Source organism: Leucoraja erinacea, chromosome 28 (assembly GCF_028641065.1).
Source record: "Leucoraja erinacea ecotype New England chromosome 28, Leri_hhj_1, whole genome shotgun sequence".
Lineage (NCBI taxonomy): Eukaryota > Metazoa > Chordata > Chondrichthyes > Rajiformes > Rajidae > Leucoraja > Leucoraja erinaceus.
In genome coordinates, this window is record NC_073404.1 from 10410288 (window position 1) to 10434749 (window position 24462).

The following is a 24462-nucleotide window of genomic DNA, read 5'->3' on the forward strand; positions in this document are numbered from 1 at the left end:
TTATGCAAAGAATGTATTCCTGATTTTCCAGTCTATCTTGTGGTGGTCCCTGCACTTTATCTGCACTTCCTCTGTAGCTGTAAATCTGTGCTCCGTTTCCTTTCTTTTTGCAATACCTATTGTACTCGCGTATGATTTGCTTGGATAGCGCACAAGTTTTCATTATCTCAGTACACATGACAATATATCAATACCAAACCATTTTACTTGTCACCTGTGGAACAGCATAGTTGAGATGAAAACCAATCCTTATTTACATATTAAATATATGGGAGCATGAAGGAAAAACATGATTGGAATGAAATACTGGCAAACAACTTTTCTGATCAAGTTGTAGACCACCAACTGACATTTGGTGACATTGCTCAAGGTAATGGGGCTTTTGAGCCATGAAAGCATATAGAGGCATAATACTTGCGTACAGGGAAATAACGTATCTGCTAAACAAATTGGCTTCCAGTGCTGTTCTTGGACTTACAATCAACCATTTAGGTTGTAAGAACAATAAGTTAGTGGATTAAATATGTCACTTTGCTTTATATCAATTTTAATTGTAAAGGATTCCAGCTTGGACTCTTAATGCAATCATGGAAAATAAAGGAAATATAAGAATATAATGGCATATTTTAAATTCATTATTATGAAAAATAATGGGCATTTGTTCTGAATCTCCTATGCACTTCATAATTTTTATTTCAATAAATATTAAAAATTTAAAGGAAAATGATGGAAGACGTCATTGATCATATTGTCAAGTGGTACCTATTCACCAATAACTTGCTCACTGCTCAGTATGTGTTTGCCAGGACCATTTGGCACCCGATCTCGTCAATCGCATTTGTCTGAATGTGGCATCAGGTCTTCATAGTAAAACTGGCCAAAACTACATGCAATGTTTGTAATAATATTTTTTGCCAGGTGTGTCTTGCAACATACGAAGAATTTCATTTGCCAAGTCAATCATTCAATAAAAAGCAATGGAACACACAAAAAATACATTTTAACATAAACATCCACCCCAGCGACTCCTCCACATTCCTCACTGCGAAGGCGAAGGCGAAACAAAAGTTCCAATCTCTTCCCTACTCTCCCGCGGTCGGGGGCCTCGAGCCCTCCATTGACGGGACGATCTTGACTCCCGTAGCCGGTGGCGTTTGTGCCCACCGCATTGGGGGGGATCAGCTTCTGCATCGGGCTAGCGATCGAACCCCGTGTCGGGGTTGGTTGAACCTTTGCGTCACTGGAGCTCCCTAGTAGCCTCTTCTGAGACTGCGAGCTCGCGCTGGTAAAGTCCGCAGGCTGTGGTTGGAGCAATCCCAGGCAAGGGATCGACTCCGATGTTAAGTCCACGCCCTGCTGTGGGGCTCAAGTCAATCCCAGGAGGCCTCAAGCTCCATCAATGGTAGGCCGCAAAGCGACCGGGGATGCGATTCGGAAAATAATCACATCTCCAGCAAGATAGGAAACTGAAAAAATGTTTCCCCCGACCCCCAAATAAAACAACTGGAGAACATTTACTTAGACTTTTAACACACACTAAACATTTTTTAAAAGACGAAAAAACAGACAGACTGTTGGCGGGGTTGCCAATCGTTCGGTGCCCGTGGCGGTTCATGATATTTAATGGTAGTGTAGGTCCCATCAGATTTCTCCAGGAGCGCTGTGGGCAGTCTTCAGCAATCAAGGACCAACATAAGGTCAAAAGAGGGATGTTCGTTGATTGTAGTGTTGGAGTTAATTTGAGTAAATAAACATTCCATTCCTGCATGCAGCGTGATGTTGAACATTCGGGTATGGCCAAGCGCAAAAGGGGCAATGATGATCTCCAATAAGCATTAATCAACACTTGATATCACTGTAATAAAACTTGAAAAATGATGATATAGCTTTTAATGGAGGGAAGGGAGTGTTTGTGTAGGTTGCCTTGAATTGGGAAATTTAACATTCATATCGCTGTGTTGTAAGTTACCCAAGCGAAATATGAGGTGCTGTTCCTCCAATTTGCGTATGGCCTCAATCTGGCAAAGGAGGCGGCCCAGGACAGAAAGTTCCTCTCCCCTTACAATCAGCCTGAAGAAGGGTTCTGACCTGAATTGTCACCTATCCAGTTTCTCCAGAGAAAATTACTCCAGCATTTCACGTTTATTTGTGACATTACTGTTGCTGTTTTCCCACTACTTTCAACGTTCATTATTGACATAAATACTGCTATGAGAGCCAATCAACTGCTGGGTATGCTGTGACAAGAAAAACTCCTCTTGAATTCCAATATCTTCTACCACTTATTAGTAACAAATCAGGAGCATGCGAGATACTCATTTACAAGCAGCAGAGATATGTGTCACGAAACAGGACAAAGTAGCTGGCTTGAGTATCATTCTATCCACTATTGCTGTACCACGGGCCCCATGTATATGATTTGCAAATACCCAGCATCTACTTACCTTGGCTTCTTTGACAATACCTACTAAACCTGTCACCTCTATGCCAAGAAATACACAAGAATACCATCTATAGTTTCCCTTACAATTTGCACACCAGCCTGATTTAGACCTAGACCTTGAAGCAATATATTTTGATATGTGAGAAAGCCCCACCCGACTATACGATGGGCTATGGTCTGCATCAGTTCCAGATGATGACCATCTACCAGGACCTCAAAGGCTGTTGGGGATGGAGAGTAGTGGCCTTTCCAGTATGACACTTGCATTCTGAAGAATGAATAATAAAATTATTTTTTGAACATATTTTCATTTGATGATAGCACTTCTAGAAGTGTTAATACAAGTGATCTAACAAGCCTGTTTCCATACTGTGTGGATTGTACTTCAGCTGGTACAGGGAAATAAGGGGCAATTGGGAGTGCTGCAGATAATCGGCAGTGACGTTTAGATTTGGTTGTCTAATTTTGACAACTGGGGGACACAGGAAGGGGCCAAGGTTTGAACTGTTGGAGAGCAACATGGTTAGGTATTGAAAAGTTGGAACTGAAAGGATTGATATTATAGGAATAAATTAAAGTCTGGGATGGCTGAAAAAAAGTAAAAATGAAAATGGGCTTAAAATGAACGAAAATGAAAATTATGCTTAATATGAATATTCAAAATTGTAACCAGGATATATAGAACTGGGTGCACTTTGTAGGAGTGAATAGGAAGAGAAAACCGTGTTGAGCATTGAAGAATTGAATTAAGATTCAGAGAAAATGTAATAAACTGCAGATGCTGGAATCTTGAGCAAAAAACCAAAAGGCTAGGGGAACTCAGTGAGTTAGGCAGCATCCACGCAGGGAATCTTTTTCATACATCAATTTCAAAAGTCTTAAATTTCAGATGTCTGCAGCTGATGAAATAGCTTGTCAGCTGAGTTTTGCAGGGTGTGCCAATGGAGATAATTTTGTGGGTTGTGGCATTCGGACAGAGGGTAAAAATAGTCAAGATAAACAGTGCATTTTAAAGTGAATTTGGGATGTTTTGAAATTCGGTTAGGAGTAAATGTGAAAGTAGTTTACATCTCTAATTTAAAAGCTTTGTTAAAGAAAGTTTTGATTAAACTTCAATACTGTATCTTTATTGCTTTCAAAATATTTTCAATATCTTCCAGTTACCAGTAAGGATTGTATAGGGTAGAGTTTTTTAAATAATATTTTCTAATTGGTTACTAATAAATATTGAATTGTATCATTTTAAGTACTTCTGCATTATAGGAGACCATTGGTGGAGACTTGCTCTATACATTTTTAATTAAATAATAAATGTGGAAACCATTGCAACTTGAGCCCATAAAATGTGAGTTGTTTTCTAATGCAAGTGTGGAATTCGACATTTTAAAATTAATTGTTTTAATTCTGTGCTGCAGGTATAAAGTTCAGAATTGATTCAGAAGTCCCTTTTAACTTCTAGTTTTATTGACATGTGGCACAGCTAGTAGAAAACAGCTCCATTGATCTGTGTCCAATCCTGATCTCGACACTATGTATGTGGAATTTTCAGATTCTCCCCGTGATTGTATGGGTTTCTTCCAAATTTTGAAGATGTGTGGGTTAATTGGCTACCATGAATTGTGCCTACTGTGCAGGTGAATGGTAGAATCAGGGGAGGATTTAATAGTAACTAGATCAAGTGGGACCTATTGGTTCCCGTCCCCTCAATGCGTGGTTGCAAGGGGGGAGGGGGGCGGCCTGCAGCGTCACACACACACACACACACACACACACAACCCACCCCCCCACACGCACACACTAATATCCCCTTGATATTATATTAATATTATTCATTCGCTCCTTTTCCTCCATCCCCCGCCCTATCCACTCACACATAGCCCCCAACTGCGCAGGCGCGGCTAGAGAGGGAGAGCGAGGGGGGTTGAGAGGGTGAGGGGGATAGAGAGGGGTAGAGAGGGAGGGGAGTAGAGATTGAGGGGTGGGGGGGGGGGTGCCCAAACGCAATACTCCACCACTCACCCCTAGGTCCCAATACTCACCACTCCCTAGAGAGAGAGTGGTAGAGGGGGAGGGGGTAGAGAGGGAGGGTCTCCAGTCCAGGCCCCCGACTTCATCTCCGGGCTCGTCCTTGGTTTCACTGGCGGCTTTTTTTCCGGCGAGGGTCACAGCCCCATCCTAAGCCCCGAGCTCGGCCCTCACTCCAGGTTCTGGGCCAGCCCAGGCCCTGTCGCTGTGCTCGGCCTGCGGCTGCAGCCTCCCCACCAGGCACCGGGCAGGCTTCGATGACCCTGACCCCGGCTCGTCCTTGGTTCCACCGACATCTTCTTTTTCGGAGCCATTCACGGCCCCATCCCAAGCCCCAAGCTCGGCCCTCACTCCAGCTACAGGCTCTGGTCAAGCCTAGGCCCAGTCGCCGGGCTCGGCCCGCGACAGCAGCCTCCCCACCAGGCAGCGAGCGAGGCCGCGGGCGGGCATCAACCCGATTTGTGAATGGATTGGTGTTTTTTATGTTTTGAGCGCTTGAGTACCCTTCCAGTGCGGAGTGTTCCGTTCTGACGCAAGTCTAATTTTTTTTTTTTGTTCTGTGCGGTTGAGTGCCCTCGGTGTGTCCCGTCGTGCCTCGGTAGTTGTTTGTGATGTTAGGTGGAATTTTTTTCTCCTAATTGAGAACGTCGATAACTTTAATATTTTGAAGCTGTTTTTAAAAGGTTAGTGATTTGTTAAATATATAGGTTGAAATGCGACGGGAAGATATTCAAGATTCAATAGAGTTTAGAGCCATGTGTCCCTGATAGGACAATGAAATTCTTGCTTTGCTTCAGCACAACTTAACATAGAAGGCACTAATACAGAACAGATCAGTATGTCCATATACCATTATATAAGTAGCTATTCCTGAACCTGGACGTTGCAGTCTTCAGGCTCCTATATCTTCTACCTGAAGGTAGAGGGGAGATATGTATCCTGTCGTCGGAGAAAATGTGAGTTGCATGTGTGAAAATGGGAAGGCTGTGGCCAAGCGTTTGGAAGAAGATACGAATTAAGGAGATTAAAAGAAAGCCAACCCTGGCTGACATAGACATTTAGACTTTGTTAAGAACAAAGGGAAGAGTTTTAGTATAATAGAGATGTAGGATAATAAAGTGGAGTTGGTGTAAATGGGCACTTGATGGGTTGACACAAACTTGGTGGTTGAGGTTTTTGAGCTGAATGATGCTCTGATTCTAATGGTTCTTAAACATCTGCTAATTGCACTTTAGGTTGCCAGTTTTCCAACTGTGATGTGCCTTGACTTGTAAATCTACTCTAATGTGTATTGTGGTCTTGGAAAATCAGAGCGCACTGAAATAGTGAGCACTGACATCTTGTAAAAGTTCTTAAATATATTCCATTGTATTCCAAATTGTCTTTTTAAACTTTAATCTCACTACTTGAAGTGACATTTTCAATAATTAAGTACTTTGGTTATTTTGCCAGATTTGCGGTTTTAGTGTAGAAAAGTAATGTCTGGTTATACAGCTGATTTATTGATTCGTGCATTTTAATTCCTGTAAATTTGGTTTTGCATCAAATGGATGGTTGAATAATTTTTGTCAGTGAGTATGTGAAGGATGCATGTAATTGTTAAACTTTCTAGGTATGATGTTTTGATTTGTCAATTTGCATAATTCTCAGAATAACCTTGTGTGTAAAGCATCACTTGTTAATGCTCAGCCGTGTTTTGCTGTTAGATAGATTTTGGGGAATACAGGAATGCTCTGCTTAAGACCACTGATATAAGCATTCATCTGTGCATTATAAACTGATCAAAATAAATTGGTGGATTACAGTGATTATTGCAAAACACTTTTCATTGCTTAAAAATTAATTGACTAGTTTTCAGTTTTTTGCTAATTAATCTGTAATATTGCAAACTAGAGTTTATCTGCCACTCTGGGTCTTGAATGCAAATTATTCCAGGAAGATACAACACAAGGAAAGTATCCCATGAAGTTGATAGAGAGCACAGTTCTCTCAAAATTTGAGGTTGATTGTAAAGTTCAAGTTAGTTAGCTTCACCTAGGAATTAATCGGCAGAGGTCCCTAAAACCATAAATATCTAAAGCAGGTTTGTCGAATGGTTAATACCCAAATATCTAAATATTGCATTCCAGAACATGATAATTGTTTTATTTTTATTTGTTGTCATTGCCCTTAATTCTGTTTGTTCTACTCTTATCTGTAGTCTTCACGAAGAAATCGTATCAGATCTGCATATAAACTTTTCTGTTTACCTGCGTAACTGAAGTCCTTCATTCCTTCAGTCATTTTGGGAAATCTGTTCTGCCCTTTCTAAAAGTGACTGCCTTTCTTAAAGCGTCATGCTGCTCCAGCTGTGGCCAGATCACTAATTGGAAAAGACGCTACACAATGCAAGAAAGAACAAGGTGGTTCATGGCTATCTTGCTCTTGATGTATCTTTTCCATAAACTGGGAATGTGTTTTACTTTCCACTAACTAATTCCCACAATTTTAGCTTGACATTGGATTGTACGAAGGTGTAACATGTAATGAGATTAATAAAACTTTATTGGGAGGAAAGACATTTGGGGATTTTCTTTCTCTAAGGCAGGATACTGGTAACTCATTCTGTCACCATGTTCTCTTAATTAGATGGTATCTGTAGAATGAGATAAATGTAACCTTTCCTAAATCCAGTTTATTAAGGAGATGGTGCTATTTAGCTACAAAGCAAAAAATGCTGAAATATGGGGCACGTTGGCAACACCTCTGGGGATCTGTAAGAAGAAACCAAAGATAGACACAAAAACTGCATTAACTTCGTCTTAAGAAGAGTCTCAACCCGAAACATCACCCATTCCTTTTCTCCAGAGATGCTGCCTGTCCTGCTGAGTTACTCCAGCTTTTTGTGTCTACCTCTGCCTTTCTTCCAATTTGCCTAATCTGATCTGGCTCTGGAGGGCTGGCTGAGCTGATGACAACCCAGTCCCCCTGTGAAGCAAAGTAGATTGTGGGAAACTCCTACCAACCTGCCCTACCACGCTCATATTTTTTGACAGCTGCTGTCTATCCTCTTGAACTGATTTTAAATGTCTTGAGATCTTTTAAGAAAGATAAGTAAAAACCTATAGTTACATTTGAAGTAAAGGATACATGCAGGGAAGGGCAGGATATAGATCATGTGGAGGCAGGTTTACAGTTGAAATTAACGTAGTGGCTGGCACAGACATTGTGGGCTGAAACTCCTGTTACTGTGCTGTACTGTTGTATGCTCTAAATGCCCAGCTGTAATGAAATGAAATCACTTTGGTCAGTCATGACTAGCTGAAAGTATCAGGAAGGCTCAACAGCATTAATGTACAGAGGGACCTTGGGGTCCAAATCCATAGCTCCATGAAGGTGTCAACACAACTATATAGTGCTAAAGAAAGTGTATTGTACGTTTGCCTTCATGAGTTGGGGCAATGAGCTAGGAAGTCATGATGCAACTTTATAGGAGTTTGGTTAAGCTGTATTTCGAGTATTGTGTACTGTTGTGGTCGCCTGTTACAGGAAGGATATGGTGACTTTGGAGAGAGTGCAGAAGAGATTTACTTGAATGTGAGGTGCGTGGGTGGGGGGGTTTGGGGCAGTGTGGGGGGGGGGGGGGGGGGGGATGAGAGTTCCACCCCACACCCCCAGTCGGCAGTCGGCTGCCAGTTTGAGAGCCCATTGTGATTGGTGCACTGTGAGAGGCATTGTGACATCATCACTGAGAAGCTGTGAGAAGGCAGTTTGGCTGTTTTTTAAATTTCAATGATTCATAACTTCGGAAATATAGGAGGGAATGCGACGGGAAGATGTTTATCGCCACCACGGGAAAAATGTGAGTAGGATGTGTGAAAATGGGAAGGCTGTGGCCTAGCATTTGGAAGAAGTTAGGAAACCAGATTGACACATCGTGGGTACATTGTGGGCACAAACAAGACGAAGACTTTTAGTTATATAGAGATGTGCAGGACATGTTTTTTACACAGAGGGGTAGTGGTTGCATGGAACGTAGGGGTGTCGATCATTTGCAGGCTGATGAGATTAGTTTGACTTGATTGACAATATTTGACCACTTGAGTATTTCCAGCGTTTTCTAGTTTCACTTCAAATTTATAGTAGTTAATAATTAAGTTGAAGGACAAACTGCAGTTTTAAGTGATTGTTCAAATTTTGCCTCTTGTCAACTGAACTGTCCCTCTGGGGAATGAGAATGCACAATAAACAGGAAAAATGATTGAAAGTGCATGTCTCAGTATCATGGATTGCAAAAAAATCGGATAAGTATTTCCATGTGTTGATCAGGTTTTTCTGCCCATTTTTCTCCGGAGACTCAAAAACAATAATAGCTGTGTAATAGATCTTGCATATAACATATGTTTTACTAGAACATAGGGAAAGTGTTGTTAATATATTTTCTTTGCTGTGGAGGGCAGTAGGGGGCTAATTTTGTTCCACTGTTGAATTACCCATTTGCTCTGCAATTTACCAGGTTGACAAAATATTCCTCTATTATCGCCCTATTGGGGAAGGCTTTTGGCCTCTGACTGTATTCTGAAAATTACACTGTGCTTTTCTGCAAGTTTTAACCTTAATTTCAATGTTTGTAATTTTAAGAAATTGTTCTTGCAAAATTACACATTTAATTTTAAATCTATTCTAATTATAAAATTGTAAAAGCATTTTTTGAAAAGTTACTAGGTTGAAAATCAATTAGAAAGCAGAACAGGAGTAAAAATGTTTCCAGAATGCGATACGACACGATATGATAAAACTTTATTCATCCCCGGAGGGAAATTGGTCTGCCAAACAGTCAAAAAGAAAAAAAAGAAAGAAAGAATACACACAAGGTTAACACATTTTAACTTCAGGATCTTATTTCAGTAATTAATTTGTCGCAAAACTCAAATTTATATTGAATTATCTAGAGTGCTGGTGTAACACTGCTTGAAGTGATTAGTAGGTTTATTTCCATGACCTTTTATTTTCAATGTGAAATCTTTCAGCAAGTTTGTGGCGAAGACGACAAATAGTTGCAGGACATTCCTTCCTGACAGTCGCCACAATTCTTCGCTGATCTTTTGGCATCAAATTCTAATATCCTTTAGTTTTTGGTAACTTCAGGATCTTATTGAATCAGTAATTAATTTGTCGCAAAAACTCAAACAATTTATATTGAATTATGATCTTACCCGCTCGTTTCCTGGCCCTTGCATTGTACAGTTCGTCGATGGGGGGAAGGTTGCAGCCAACAACCTTCTCGGCTGATCGAACGATGCACTGCAGCCTCCGGATGTCATGCTTGGTGGCTGAGTCAAACCAGATCATGATGGAGAAGGTGAGGATGGACTCTATAATGCAGTATAAAACTGGACCATCATTGCCTGTAGTAGATTGCGTGCCCTGGGAATGGCTGCAGTTCCCAGGTCGCATACGTGCTACTGTACTGGCTGTTACGCTCAAGTCTGCTCGCCTGTACCAGGTCTGGCTGCAGTTCCCAGTTCGCCTGAGTGCCACGGGACTGGCTGTAGCACCCAGGTCGCCTGCCCCGGGACTAGTAGAGAGAGAGAGAGAGAGCGAGCCCGGGATGTAGCAGCCAGCCTTCCGCCCAGTAGCTACCCGCCAACCACCACCTCCACCGGTTGCGCCTGTGCCGAAGGACACCGTGGCTGGCTGGCCAGCCGGCAGAAGGCGCTGAGGTGCCAGTCGGTTCCGCTGTCTGGTCCCGGTGGCCGCTCGCAGCCACCCGAGTTACTTCCCTCCCCAGCCACAATGCGGTGGCTCTGCGCCCGGAGCGCCGCGGCAGCAGTGAGTGAGTGAGTTGCTGGCATGATCCCCGACCCCCTCCTTCTCAACCCTCCTGCCCGTGCTGACCCAGGTCAGACTCCCCACACGCTGTGAAAGGAACTCTCCTCCCCCCCCCCCGGTGTCCTTTTACAGCTGCTTCCCACTTTACAGCCGCTTCCCATCAGCTGCAAGCAATGAAGGATAGACTTGGCTATCCCTCAGTATAGTAACATCGTTCTTGATGTTGCTGTACTGAGGAATAGCCAAGTCTATCTTTCTTGGCTAACAACCTAACCTTCGGCCGCCAAGACACAGGTAAATTTTCGTGCCTTATTTTTGGGTAAAAAATTGCGTCTTCATTGCCGGGAAATACGGTATATCCTCGGTTGGGCCGTTTTGACTGTGTAGTCGATGGTGGCCTCCCATTTAAGATGATGGTTCCAAGGAACTTAAATGACTCCACAGATGTGACTGTGGTGTTATTGATGGTGAGTGGGGGGGGTCTCCTATAATCATTCCACTTTCTTAAGAGCACTGAGCTCCAGGTTATTGCGATGGAACAAGGACGCCAACTGTGTCACGTCGTGTCTGTGGGCAGATTCCTCCTCATCCTGGATTAGTCCAATCAGGGTTGTGTTGTTCGCAAACTTGAGAAACTTCACAGAGGAGTTTGTGCAGGTGCAGTCGTTGGTGGAGAGAGAGTAATATGTAATGAATGTCAGGGGAAAAAAACTACTGAGAAAATATTATTTTACTACTTAAACACATGATTGCTGCAAATTTCACTTAAGAAACATAAAATTCAGAATTAAACCTTGAAACATAATTCAAGATAATCATATTGTCTATCGTTTAAATGGAAGTTTGTTTTGGAAGTGCAAAATTTATCCTGTTCCCAACATTTCAAAAATTGCTATGTTGTTATGACAACTATTTGTAAACCGTATTTGAAGTTGTGCTTTATATAACTTCAAAAACGTGTCAATTGGTGCAAAATGTATTATTAGGAATAATATATTTGATGTAATTTTGCCATATTTGGCCACAAAGCAGGTGTCTAACATTCTGAAGAAATGCGTACACTGCAAAACTAATTATTTTCATTCATTTATAGTTTTTTTCTAACATTACCTGTAATTGGGACAAAACTGGTTACAAATGATTTGGGCTACTGATTTGCAGGAATTTAAATATATCCATTTTTTCAGTACAAAAATCTGAAGGATAACTGCAAAAAATGTAGTTCAGAGAAATCCAAGATCCACAAACTTACTAAAGATGTCATATAAAAACAGCTGAGATGTCTTTCATAGGTTTTTTTGAAATCTTGTTTCCTTTTAAAATTTATTGCTTCACAATATGCCACAGGTCAAGTTCTAACTCCAATTTCTTCTACCGTACCAGTGATTTTCTTCGGATACAGATTCTGCTTTCAGTAGTCGGACTACATAGTTTGGCAATGTTACTGCTGTTATTTTTAGAATCTGTTTTGTAGCAGTTATCTGAGGTCTAACTGATTATGGTTTAAAAAAAATATTTTAGCAACAAGGATCTGCTACATTTTTGTTTGAATTTATAATTTTAATGGTTGAAATGCTGGATTTATTTTTGTAATCAAAATTACATTTTCATAGTTTAGAAGCTTAAAAAAAAAACAATTGGAAGATTGTCCATTTGTTGAATGTATGCTGATCGTATATTGCTGATTGGGAAAATAAAGGTTGTTGATCTATGATTATTATCAAATCTAATTTTTTTATTTAAATCCAGTGTTTCCCAGTGTCATTATTTGAATTGCTGTGATGTGCATTAGTGGCCAGCCGTTATAGTTAAGCTTGACCTACAGTTCAAAATGAAACTTGCATTTTGTAGTTAATTTAGTACATTAGTGGGATGTATTTTAGTAAGAGTTATGAATAACATTTTTGACTATATCTTTGGAATGCTTTAAAATATATTCAACAATCTATGGAGAATTAAAAATTGACAAGTAATTTTTGTGCTTGGTCTTGAATCTTTTCAGTTATAATTCCTTTTTTTGTGGTTCTCCTTTCCAAAGGAAATATTTTCTATTGCAAACACATCCGGATTCTATTTTAATCAGGTTCTACAATAACTTTTTTTGTAACATATGTAGGATGTCTTTGTTGGCTAGGATTTCTGCAAAGTGTAACATCAATGTAAGACTGTTATTACATTCATTACATGTCTTGAACTTTTGATGGAGAATATGACATGGTTTACTTCTGATTTTTCTTCATGTGAAATGGCATAAGAATGTGACTGTGCCTATGAGCAATAAAGTATGGAAACCCCTCCACTTGGTTGCTCTAAATACATATTGAAAATAAAGTTGTCCTTTGGGAGCCCAAACTCAACTAGCCACAGTGAGTCTGACTCTGTTGGATGGCACATGGGTCATCTCACTTTCCCTGCATGTATTCCCTGTTATGTGTTACTGGCTTTGACTTTGGTTAAAACTGCAAAATCTTTCAGAGTATTTTTCAGGAATTGCAACTCTAGATAGTATTTATACAAGAGCTATCACCAGGTTTGCATAGATGGAGCGTAGCACTATCCTTATTGCATCTTGAGCATTAGTTCAGGGGCAATTCACCAGTTTCCAACCAGAGAGTTACAGAATCCATAAACAGAACTGCCCTGGCAGACCCATTACTTCTACTTATCCCTGTACCCTTGAAATGATTTCCACGTACCTCGATTCAATCCAGTCCCTCATGGTCCAATCCGGCCCTACCAATGTCCAGACACCTAACACGCCCTCTTCAATGACTTGCGTTTTCTAGGCCCCCACTCCCTCATCTTTACTATGGATGTTCAGTCACTGTACACCTCCATCCCCCACCAGGAAAGTCTTAAAGCCTTCCGTTTCTTCCTCGACCACAGAACCAGCCAATTTCCCTCTACCAACACTTTCCTCAGCCTAGCAGAGCTGGTCCTCACCCGTAACAGCTTCTCCTTCAACTCTTCCCACTTCCTCCAAATCCAAGGCGTAGCTATGGGCATTCGCATGGGCCCCAGCTATGCCTGTCTCTTTGTACGGTACGTCGAACAATCCCTGTTCCAGGCGTACACTAGCCCTTTCCCTGAACTCTACCTCCGCTACATCGACGACTGCATCGGTGCTACCTCCTGCACCCATGCAGAACTCAGTGACTTCATTAACTTTACTATTAATTTCCATCCTGCACCCAAATTCACTTGGACCATCTCCGACGTCTCTCTACCGTTTCTTGATCTCACCGTCTCCATCACAGGAGACAGACTATCGACTGGCATCTATTAGAAGCCCACTGACTCCCACAGCTTAGACAACACTTCTTCCCACCCTGCTTCCTGTAAAGACTCTATCCCCTACTCCCAATACCTTTGCCCACACCGCATCTGCGCCCAAGATGAGGTGTTCCATACCAGGACATTGGAGATGTCCTCATTCTTTAGTGAACGGGGGTTCCTCTCTTCCATCATAGATGAGGCCCTCACTAGGATCTCCTTGATATCCCGCAGTTATGCTCTTGCTCCCCCTCCCCCTCCCCCAGTGGCAACAGGGACAGAGTCCCCCTAGTCCTCACCTTCCATCAGCTGTCGCATACAGTACATAATCCTCTGACATTTTCGCCACCTCCAACGGGATCCCACCACTAGCCAAATCTTCCCTTCTCCACCCCTTTCCGCAGAGACAGCTCCCTCTGCAATTCCCTGGTCAACTCGTCCCTTCCCACCCAAACCACCCCCTCCCCAGGTACTTTCCCCTGCAACTGCAGATGATGCAACACCTGACTCCATACCTTCCTCCTCGACTCCATCCAAGAACCCCAGCAGTCTCTTCAGGTGAGGCAGAGGTTCACTTGCACCTCCTCCAACCTCATCTACTGTATCCACTGTTCCGGGTGTGGACTCTTATATATTGGCGAGACCAAGTGTAGGCTCAGTGATAGTTTTGCTGAATACCTCCACTCAGTCTGCCTAAACCTACCTGATCTCCCGGTTGCTCAACACTTTAACTCCCCCTCCCATTTCCATACTGACTTTTCTGTCCTGGGCCTCATCCATTGTCAGAGTGAGGCCCAGCGCAAATTGCAGAAACAGCACCTCATATTTCGCTTGAGCAACTTACACCCCAGCAGTATGAACATTGACTTCTCTAACTTCAAGTAACCCTTGCTTTCCCTCTCTCTCCATCCCTCCCCTTCCCAGTTCTCCAACTAGTTTTACTGTCCCTGACTACATATTATCTCTGTTTGCTTTGTTGATACCTTCTCCCAGCTAACAATGACATATTCCACATTTTCCTTGATCTCTATTTCCTTTGTCCTGTTTTCACACCCTACATTTCCTTATTTATGTATCTCCCTCTTCCCTGATATCAGTCTGAAGGAGGGTCTCGACCCGAAACGCCACCCATTCCTTCTCTCCGGAGATGCTACCTGAGTTGCTCCAGCATTTTGTGCCCATCTTCAGAGAGTTACAGACATGTTTTAAGTTCTCCTAAATAAGTCCAGAGAGCCTAGTGACCTGTCGAAGAGTTGTGTTAAAACACAGGTTGATACTGGCCTGTAATTTCTAGCAAGATATAGAAACATAGAAAATAGGTGCAGGAGTAGGCCATTCGGCCCATCGAGCCTGCACCGCCATTTAATATGATCATGGCTGATCATCCAACTCAGTATCCTGTACCTGCCTTCTCTCCATACCACCTGATCCCTTTAGCCACAAGGGCCACATCTAACTCCCTCTTAAATATAGCCAATGAACTGGCCTCAACTACCTTCTGCGGGAGAGAATTCCAGAGATTCACCACTCTCTGTGTGAAAAAAGGTTTTCCTCATCTCGGTCCTAAAAGATTTCCCCCTTATCCTTAAACTGTGACCCCTTGTTCTGGACTTCCCCAACATCGGGAACAATCTTCCTGCATCTAGCCTGTCCAACCCCTTAAGAATTTTGTAAGTTTCTATAAGATCCCCTCTCAATCTTCTAAATTCTAGCGAGTACAAACCAAGTCTATCCAGTCTTTCTTCATATGAAAGTCCTGACATCCCAGGAATCAGTCTGGTGAACCTTCTCTGTACTCCCTCTATGGCAAGAATGTCTTTCCTCAGATTAGGAGACCAAAACTGTATGCAATACTCCAGGTGTGGTCTCACCAAGACCCTGTACAACTGCAGTAGAACCTCCCTGCTCCTATACTCAAATCAAAGTCAAAGGTATTTTATTAGTCACATTCACATACACCGAGGTGTAGTGAAGTGAAATGCTTTTTGCCATTTTGCAGTACACAAAAGAATACAGACATAACACCAATGAGAGTCTTAAACACAAAGAACATCCCCCCACAATGGCTCCCACCATGAGGGAAGGCACAAAGTCCAGTCCCCAACCCCAGTTCACCCATAGTCGGGCCTATTGAGGCCTCCACAGTTGCCTCTACGGAGGCCCGATGTTCCTGGCCATTCTCCCCGGGTGGTGGTGCTCCGGCGTCGGGAGAGTCCTCACAGCGGCATGGGAACCCTGGAACGGCCGCCTCCGCACTGGAGGCCGCGGCTTCCGAAGCCGACAAGGCCGCGCCGGTTGGAGCTCCACAACTGGTGATCTCGTCGCGAGATCCCAGGCTCCCGGTGTAAAGTTCGGCGCAGCTGGCCGCTCCTCAGACCCGCAGCTCCGCGATGTTGTTCCCGGCGGTCTCAGCTCACTGGAGCTCCAGCGCGGCGACCCAGGCAAGGCATCGCCCGCTCCGCTCCGCGATAGCGCTCCAGCGCTGTGCTGCCGCCGAAGCCGAGGTTCTGGGCGGTCCCCGACAGGAAACGCCGCTCCAGGCCTGCTGGTAGGCCGCGAGGACGGGTCGAAGCTGCAGCCCGGCGAAAAGCTGCCTCTCCGACCAGGTAGGGACCCTGAAAGGTAGTTTACCCCTTCCCCCCCCCCCCCCCCCCCCCCCCACAAAAAAAAAAAAGTCTAGACCTCCAAACAAAACACTTTAACTAACTAAAAATAAAAAATATAACAATGAAAAGACAGACAACTGCTGGCAGGGCAGCCGTGCACAGGACAGCGCCCCAAATCCTTTTGCTATGAATGCTAACATTCCATTCGCCTTCTTCACTGCCTGCTGCACCTGCATGCCTACTTTTAATGACTGGTGTACCATGACACCCAGGTCTCGTTGCATCTCCCCCTTTCCTAATCGGCCACCATTCAGATAATAATCTACTTTCCTGTTTTTGCCACCAAAGTGGATAACCTCACATTTATCCACATTATACTGCATCTGCCATGCATTTGCCCACTCACCCAGCCTATCCAAGTCACCTTGCAGCCTCCTAGCATCCTCCTCACAGCTAACACTGCCCCCCAGCTTCGTGTCATCCGCAAAATTGGAGATGTTGCATTCAATTCCCTCGTCCAAATCATTAATATATATCGTAAATAGCTGGGGTCCCAGAACTGAGCCTTGCGGTACCCCACTAGTCACTGCCTGCCATTGTGAAAAGGACCCGTTTACTCCTACTCTTTGCTTCCTGTCTGCCAGCCAGTTCTCTATCCACATCAATACTGAACCCCCAATACCGTGTGCTTTAAGTTTGTATACTAATCTCTTATGTGGGATCATTTTTGATATATGGTTTTACAGTGATAGAAGTAGCACTGGTCAATTAATTTGCAAGCAAGACCTGCATTTCTTGGCTGCTATGGTGGAAACAGATCTTGGTAGGTGGGGGGAAGCACAAAGCAATAATGATAATCAGAAAATTACTGGATTGTTGTTATCAATCCATCAAGATCATTAATCAACTTAAAAGGAGGAAAACAAAGATCCTGAACTTTTGTCGGCCCACCTATTTGGGTATCTGCCCAGCAGTCCGCTGAGCTCACGGGTTGATTTCAGGGATGAACAAAATGCCAGAATTACAAGTAATGTCCCTTGGATAACGTACCTTTTCTCTGGTCTTAAATGGTCAACTCCTGGTTCTAAAGCCTCTAGCCATGGAAAAGATCTGCCCTGCATCTAAATGGTCGAGGTCTGCAAGCCTTTCTAATCCAGGTATGGCCTCACCAAGACCCTATATAATTAAAGCATTTACCATGCTCATACCTATTCACTCATCGTGTCTATATTGTATTGTATATCTTTATTGTCATTTCCTGAGTATTCGCATACCCGTGTCCATTCAGTGTGCATGAAAAATAAATAGAAATAAAAAATACATGTATCATGAACAAATTTAACACTCTACTAAACATTCAACAGGCGTTCCGACCGGCAGCGGCACAACAGTGGCTCTGCTGCAGTGTGTCCAGGTTGGGGGTTTGTGCGCGATACTTGGCAGGGGGCAAAGTCCATTTAGCAGTCTTATAGCCTGTGGGAAGAAGCTGAGGAGCATCCTGCTGGTTTTGCAGCTAATGCTCCTGTACCTCTTCCCAGATGGCAGGATGGAGAAAATGTCATGCGATGGGTGGTAAGGGTCTTTAATGATGGAGATGGCTCTGCTGATACATCTCTTCCTGTATATGTCCAGCAGGAAGGGGAGTGGAGCACCAATAATCCTGCTGGCGGTCTTCACTATCCTGTCTAGTTGGTGCCGTTCGTACGCCTTGCAGCTCCCGAACCAGGAAGTGATGCCGTAGGTCAATGTGCTCTCGACAGTCCCCCTATAAAAGTCCGTAGGTGTGTAGTGGGGAGACCTGCTTTACGTAGTCTTCGGAGAGGGTGTAGTCGCTGCTGGGCTCTCTTGACCAGAGCTGTGGTGTTGGCCGTGGACGTCAGGTCATCAGACAGATGTAGTCCTAGGAACTTCATGCTGCTGACCCTTTCCACATCAGCTCCGTCGATGTGCAGAGGTGTATGGTGTTGTTTCCCCGCCCTCCTGAAGTCAACCACCACCTATTCCCCTGACATTCCTCTTCCTCTCGTAACTTGAAGTGTAACTCAGGTTTGGATCATCAGCATACTTGGGTATTTTGCTCTTGGTCATTTTTATTTTAAAGCTAATGATTATCTACAGCCTTAGCATGATCCTTGTGGTACCTCTTTGGTCACTGTCTCCCAGTCTGAAAATTATCCTTTATTTTTTCTGTGTTAACACAATACACATAGAGATGGTATTTCTGAAGTATTGAAATATTGCATCCCTTTGACAATTGCTATATATTTTTATTACACATGACTGTGTGAAAAGCGAGATTGTATAACAGCCTTGAACTCTGACTAGATTCTGTTACTTCTGTAATTTGTTATGAAAGTCCAATCAGTTCTATTTCGTGAGCACTCTGTTCCTTCCTGTTCATACCATGCCTAGCAGCAAGAGCTGGGATTGTAGCAGCGTGGCTGGTTGAATGTGTAGTTTTATAGGACTGTAACAATGAGGGAATCTCTATGGCATTTTGTTCAAGCCAGCTGGGTTTTGTTTTCTCAATTGTGCCAAGTGTTTCTATCCATTGACACTTGTTCAAGGATTGTCAAGTTGAGTTTATGGTCATATGCACAAAGATATTGTGGTACAGGTGCATTGAAAAACTTGCTTGCAGTAACAACATGGATACATAAGCTCAGACAATGCACAAAATCATAAATTATACATGCATTACACCAGGGGTCGGCAACCTACGGCGCCCGGGCCAAATGCGGCCCGTAACCCGAAAACATCCGGCCCGCAAGCGGATTTCCCCCCCCCCCCCCCCCCCGTAATCATCCGGCCCACCGAGCGCCCCATGTAGGGGTAGGACGCCTCGAGCAGCGGCCGAGCACCCCGAGCATCAGCGGCCGAGCTCTGGCTGTACCGCATCCTGCGCAAAGCCGCCGGCACGGCCGCGCACCTTCCGTGAATACGTTTAAGAAAGAACTGCAGATGCTGGAAAAATCAAAGGTAGACAAAAATGCTGGAGAAACTCAGCGGGTGAGGCATGCAAGGATTGCATGAGGCTGCCTCACCCGCTGAGTTTCTCCAGAATTTTCATCTACCTGTGAACATGTGATTTGAGGCCTGCCATCCGGGGCGGGATGGGGGAAGGATCCATGTGTACACGTTATAGATGTGGTCCGCCATCCGCTCACAGATATGCGTCCCGGCCCCTATGCAGTACAAGGTTGCCGACCCCTGCATTATACCAATTCTACAAGACTGTGAAAAGAAAAAGACTGCATGCAAAAACAATGCATCAGTGCATACATACACAATTAAAAAACAAGTCCATGGTGGTGCAAGAGATGGCCTGTAGTTTTCTGTTGCTGAGGTAGGATTAGGCTAGGTTGGTTCAAGAACCTAACAGTCGTAAGAAAGTAGCTTTTCAAGAAACTAACTTTCTCAGGATGGATTTAGGTGCTTTGGTCCAAGTCGTCCATACCAGAGAAGATGTCCAACCTAAAATAATCCTATTTGCCTGCATTTTACCCATATCCCACCAAACCTTTCCTGTCCATCATGTTAAATCAGAGGCTTGTCTCACTTGGGTGTTATTTGCGCGTCATTTAAGCGACATCATTTACCCGTCACGACACAACATCATTTACGCGTCAAGCTCGCGTTGTGATGCGCACATGGCGCGTGGTGAGACGTGGTGGCGTAGGCAGTGACGCGGTCGCACACGGTGCCCCAGGATTTTGGGATTCACAAAATCTTCGCGCGCCACCTGCGTGACACGCAAATGACACCCAAATGGGGCAGGCCCTTTTAGTATCCAAGTTTTTTTGTACCGCTAACTTGGGAATTGGATAGCAAAAAAATAATTCCAGAATTTGTGCAGGACAGTTCCATCTTTACAGTTATGGTACAGTGTGATTTGAATGTTTTATGGTTTAATTTAAAAAACCTGAATATTACAGTTCAGCAGCACTGAAGAACAAGTACCATTAACATTACAATGCAAAATTAGCACTTTAAACATTTCACTTAAGGGAAATATTTTAGTGACTTTTTTTAATGCAATGCTTGGTGTTCTCTTGTGTTTTATAATTAGATTTTCTTAAAGGAGATCATCTTCTCCATTTCATAGAACAAACAGTTCCATGAAAAGCATGTTGTAGCAGCCTGTTCAGTTCCATTGGGCACCTGCCAACTTTTAAATGGTTTGTTTTTCTGAGATATTTTGGATTGGATTTGTTTTTTATATACCAATGATGTACACTAGATTGGCAAAGTATGCAGCCGGGAAGTTTTAGTCCTCTCTCATAGGAATTGATCAAAATTTTAATTTAAGTTTTTAAAGCAGACGGCATTGTTAAACTAATGGGCCTGTCCCACTTACGCGACTTTTTCGGCGACTGCCGGCACCTGTCATAGGTCGTTGCAGGTCGCCGAAAATTTTCAACATGTTGAAAATTCAGCGGCGAACAGAACAAGGTACGATTCTTTGGGCGACTACTCACGACCATACAGGCTTCACATGTCGCCATGGTGTCGCCTGTATGGTCGTGAGCAGTCTCCTGAGTCGCCCAAAGATTCGTAGCGTCTTTCTGGTCGCCGCTGGATTTTCAACATGTTGAAAATTTTCGGCAACCTGCAACGACCGATGGCTGGTGCCGGCTGTCGCTGAAAAAGTCGCGTAAGTGGAACAAGCCCATTAACCAAACACATTAGTCTTAGAGACTTGCTGAGACCTTATTTGCAAAATGTATTTGCTTTTGATGCTCTGGGTATATCTTAAAATCGTGATATGCGTAAAATCTTATTTATGTTGTGTACAACTTGATCTCTGCCTGGACTTTTAAGGTATTTAGTGCTTTGTTAAAGTCCATTGGTAAATTCAGCTGAGTTAATGTTTACTCAATTTCTGCCTGCTTTTGGCAACAGTTGCAGTTTTCTGTTCTATAAGAGCCTGTTTTTTTCAAGGTCTGCCAAGAGTGTCACAACTTGCTTATTGATCGCACTCTCCCCTATTGGTAGAATTCTTGAAATGCATTTCACTTTTTTTATCTGGCTCCTCCTACATGTTCACCACACCTTCATAGCTGTTGAAATGTTATCTGGTTAAGCATTCGCTTATAGATATGGATATCTTTGCATGGACAATTTTAAAGCTTAGTTAAGGATAATTGCTTGTAGAATTACTGTTTCGCAACCTAGTTATATAATATTAGGGAACAGCTAATGTTTTCTTGTATGATTACTTTTATAAAACTTAAAAATGAAAGCTCATATAATCCAAGGTAAAATGACACTATGGATTAAGTAGTGGCTGAATGGCAGAAAGCAGGAGATATTCATGCCTAGTGGAGTTTTTGGGGTGTGTTTTGGAGAAGGGATGCAGGTGAGGTGTAATAGGTATGTGCAGTAATTAATTCTGGACTGGACTGGTGGTTTTTAATATATTGGGACTTGAAGGGCCAAAGATTTTTAAGAAGTTTGAGAGTTATAGAAAATTTGGCAGTTCTAGGATGCAGGCTGACATCAATTGAATTGTTAAGTGGGCACAGTGGCAAATACGATTAATTTCAGAGAAGTTAATGAGAAGATGGACTATCCTAATAAATGATAAGATCTAAGTTTACAAGAACATCCTGAAGATCTTGAATGTATGTTGGTGTATTTCCGAAGGCTGCAAAGAATTTAGTTAATAAGACTGTTAAATACAGTGTATTCAAAAAGTATTCAGACCCCTTTTTCCACATTTTGTTATGTTACAGCCTTATTCTAAAATGGATTAAATAAAATATTTTTATCATCAATCCACACACAATACCCCATAATAAAAAAGCGAAAACAGGCAGTTAGAAATTTTTGCAAAGTAATTAAAAATAAATAACTAAAATATCACATTTACATAAGTATTCAGACCCTTTGCTATGACACTCAAAATTGAGCTTAGGTGTATCCTGTTTCCATTAATTATCCTTGAGATGTTTCTACAACTTGATTGGAGTCCAGCAGTCATAAATTAAATTGATTGTACATGATTTGGAAAGGCACACACCTGTCTATATAAGGTCCCACAGTTGACAGTGCATGTCCGAGCAAAAACCAAGCCATGAGGTACGGGATACTGAGTTGGATGATCAGCCATTATCATATTTAATGGCGGTGCAGGCTTGAAGGGCCGAAGGGCCTACTCCTGCACCTAATTTCTATGTTTCTATGAAGTCAAATGAATTGTTCGTAGACCTCCGAGACAGGATTGTGTCGAGACACAGATCTGGGGAAGGGCATAAAACAATTTCTGCAGCTTTGCAGGTCCCGAAGAGCACAGTGGCCTCTGTCATTCTTAAATGGAAGAACTTTGGAACTACCAGGACTCTGCATAGAGCTGGCCGCCCGGCCAAACTGAGCAATCCGGGGAGGTGACCAAGAACCCGATGGTCACTCTGACAGAGCCTCAGAGTTCCTCTGAGGAGATGGGAGAACCTTCCAGAACGACAACTATATCTGTAGCACTCCACCAATCAGGCCTTTATGGTAGAGTGGCCAGACTGAAGCCACTCCTCAGTAAAAGGCTCATGACCGCCCGCTTGGACTTTGCCAAAAGGCACCTAAACAAGATGCTCTGGTCTGATGAAACCAAGATTGAACTCTTTGGCCTGAATGCCAAGCGTGACATCTGGAGGAAACCAGGCACCGCTCATCACCTGGCCAATACCATACCTACGGTGAAGCATGGTGGTGGCGGCATCATGCTGTGGAGATTTTTTTCAGCGGCAGGAAAGTACAGAGAGATTGTTGGTGAGAAGTTCCTAAGAGCGGTCTGGACCTCAGACTGGGGCGGAGGTTCACTTTCTAACAGGACAACGACCCTAAGCACATAGCCAAGACAATGCAGGAGTGGCTTTGTGACAAGTCTGTGAATGTCCTTGAGTGGCCCAACCAGAGCCCGGACTTGAACCCCATCGAACATCTCTGGTGTGACCTGAAAATAGCTGTGTATTGACGCTCCTCATCCAACCTGACAGAGCTTACTATAAATTAAGGTGTGATTATGAATTTGAAGGGAATGGAAAGTTATTAACTAGACATGGATTGAAATTGGTTATTAGGAAATTTGTATGGCAGGTGATTTTTTTTAACCCAAGGAGATGCGTAAAACGTGTCTAAGTAGTTAGTGGCAATAGAAGCCTTTATCACATTTCTAAGTACTTGGATGAATACCTGAACCATAAAAAGTTATGGCCGAAGAGCTGGAAAGTGGCAGTAATTTAAACTGTGGACTGATGCAGCTTCCTTCTAGAGCATTAACTGAATCTATAATTATTGCTAGATGTTTATGTAGTCTATAGCCGTTTATAGCAATGCTGTTTTCTTTAAATACTTAAATACTTGAAGTCTGAATACTTTCTGAATGCGCTGTATAGACCCACATACATACTGAAATGTAGATTGTTGGTTGGTAACTTTGCAAAAACTAGTGGAGTTGCGGTAAGTGAAGAAGGCATTCAAAAGATATGCAGGATGTAGATCAGTTACAGATAAGGGCAGATAAATTGCAAATGCAGTTTAACCTGGGCAAGTGCAAGATCTTGTGCTTTGGGGGGGGTCAAATACAAGAGAAAAGTATACAGTTAATAGAAGGACCCTTAACAATGATATACAGAGGGATTTGGGTTCCAAGTCCATGACTCCTTGAAAGTAGCGACACAAATAGATAGTGATAAAGAAAGCATATCGAATGCTTGCCCAGCGTCGTCGGTTGAGATATATCAGGAAGTCATGTTGTTTCATTAAACTTTGGTTTGGCCTCATTTGGAGTACCCCATTACATGAAGGATGCGGAGACGTTTTGAGAGTGTGTAGATGAGGATTACCAGAACATTGCTTGGACTAGAGGGTTTTAGCTATAAGAAGAGGTATGACAAACTTAGATTGTTTTCTCTGAAGTATCAGATGCTGAGGGGACACTAGAAGTTTTAACATTTTTGAGAAGTATAGATAAGGTAGGCAGTCAGAACTTTCCGCAGGGTGAAAATGTTGGCAAAAAGGGTGGCTCAGAATCAGAAAAGCATTAGAATTGCTGCCTTACAGTGCCAGAGATCTGGGTTCGATCCTGACTATGGGTGTACGGAGTTTGTGGGCCGAAGAGCCTGTTTCCACGCTGTATCGAAAAAAAAGTCTAACTAGTTGAATACTACAGGGCATTGCCTTGAGGTGAGAGGAGGAAAGTTTAAAGGAGGTACTGGGACAAGTTATTTTACACAGTGGTTGCCTGGAATGTGCTGTTCAGGGTAGTGGTGGGGAAATATACGATAATGGTATTTGAGGCTCTTAGAT

The 24462-nt window shown here is 43.0% G+C and overlaps 1 protein-coding gene across 2 annotated transcripts in view; it reads left to right on the plus strand.

The window, feature by feature from the left end:
- med13a (mediator complex subunit 13a) overlaps window positions 1–24462 on the plus strand; it is a 156549-nt gene that overhangs the window by 24576 nt on the left and 107511 nt on the right. The window lies entirely within an intron of this gene.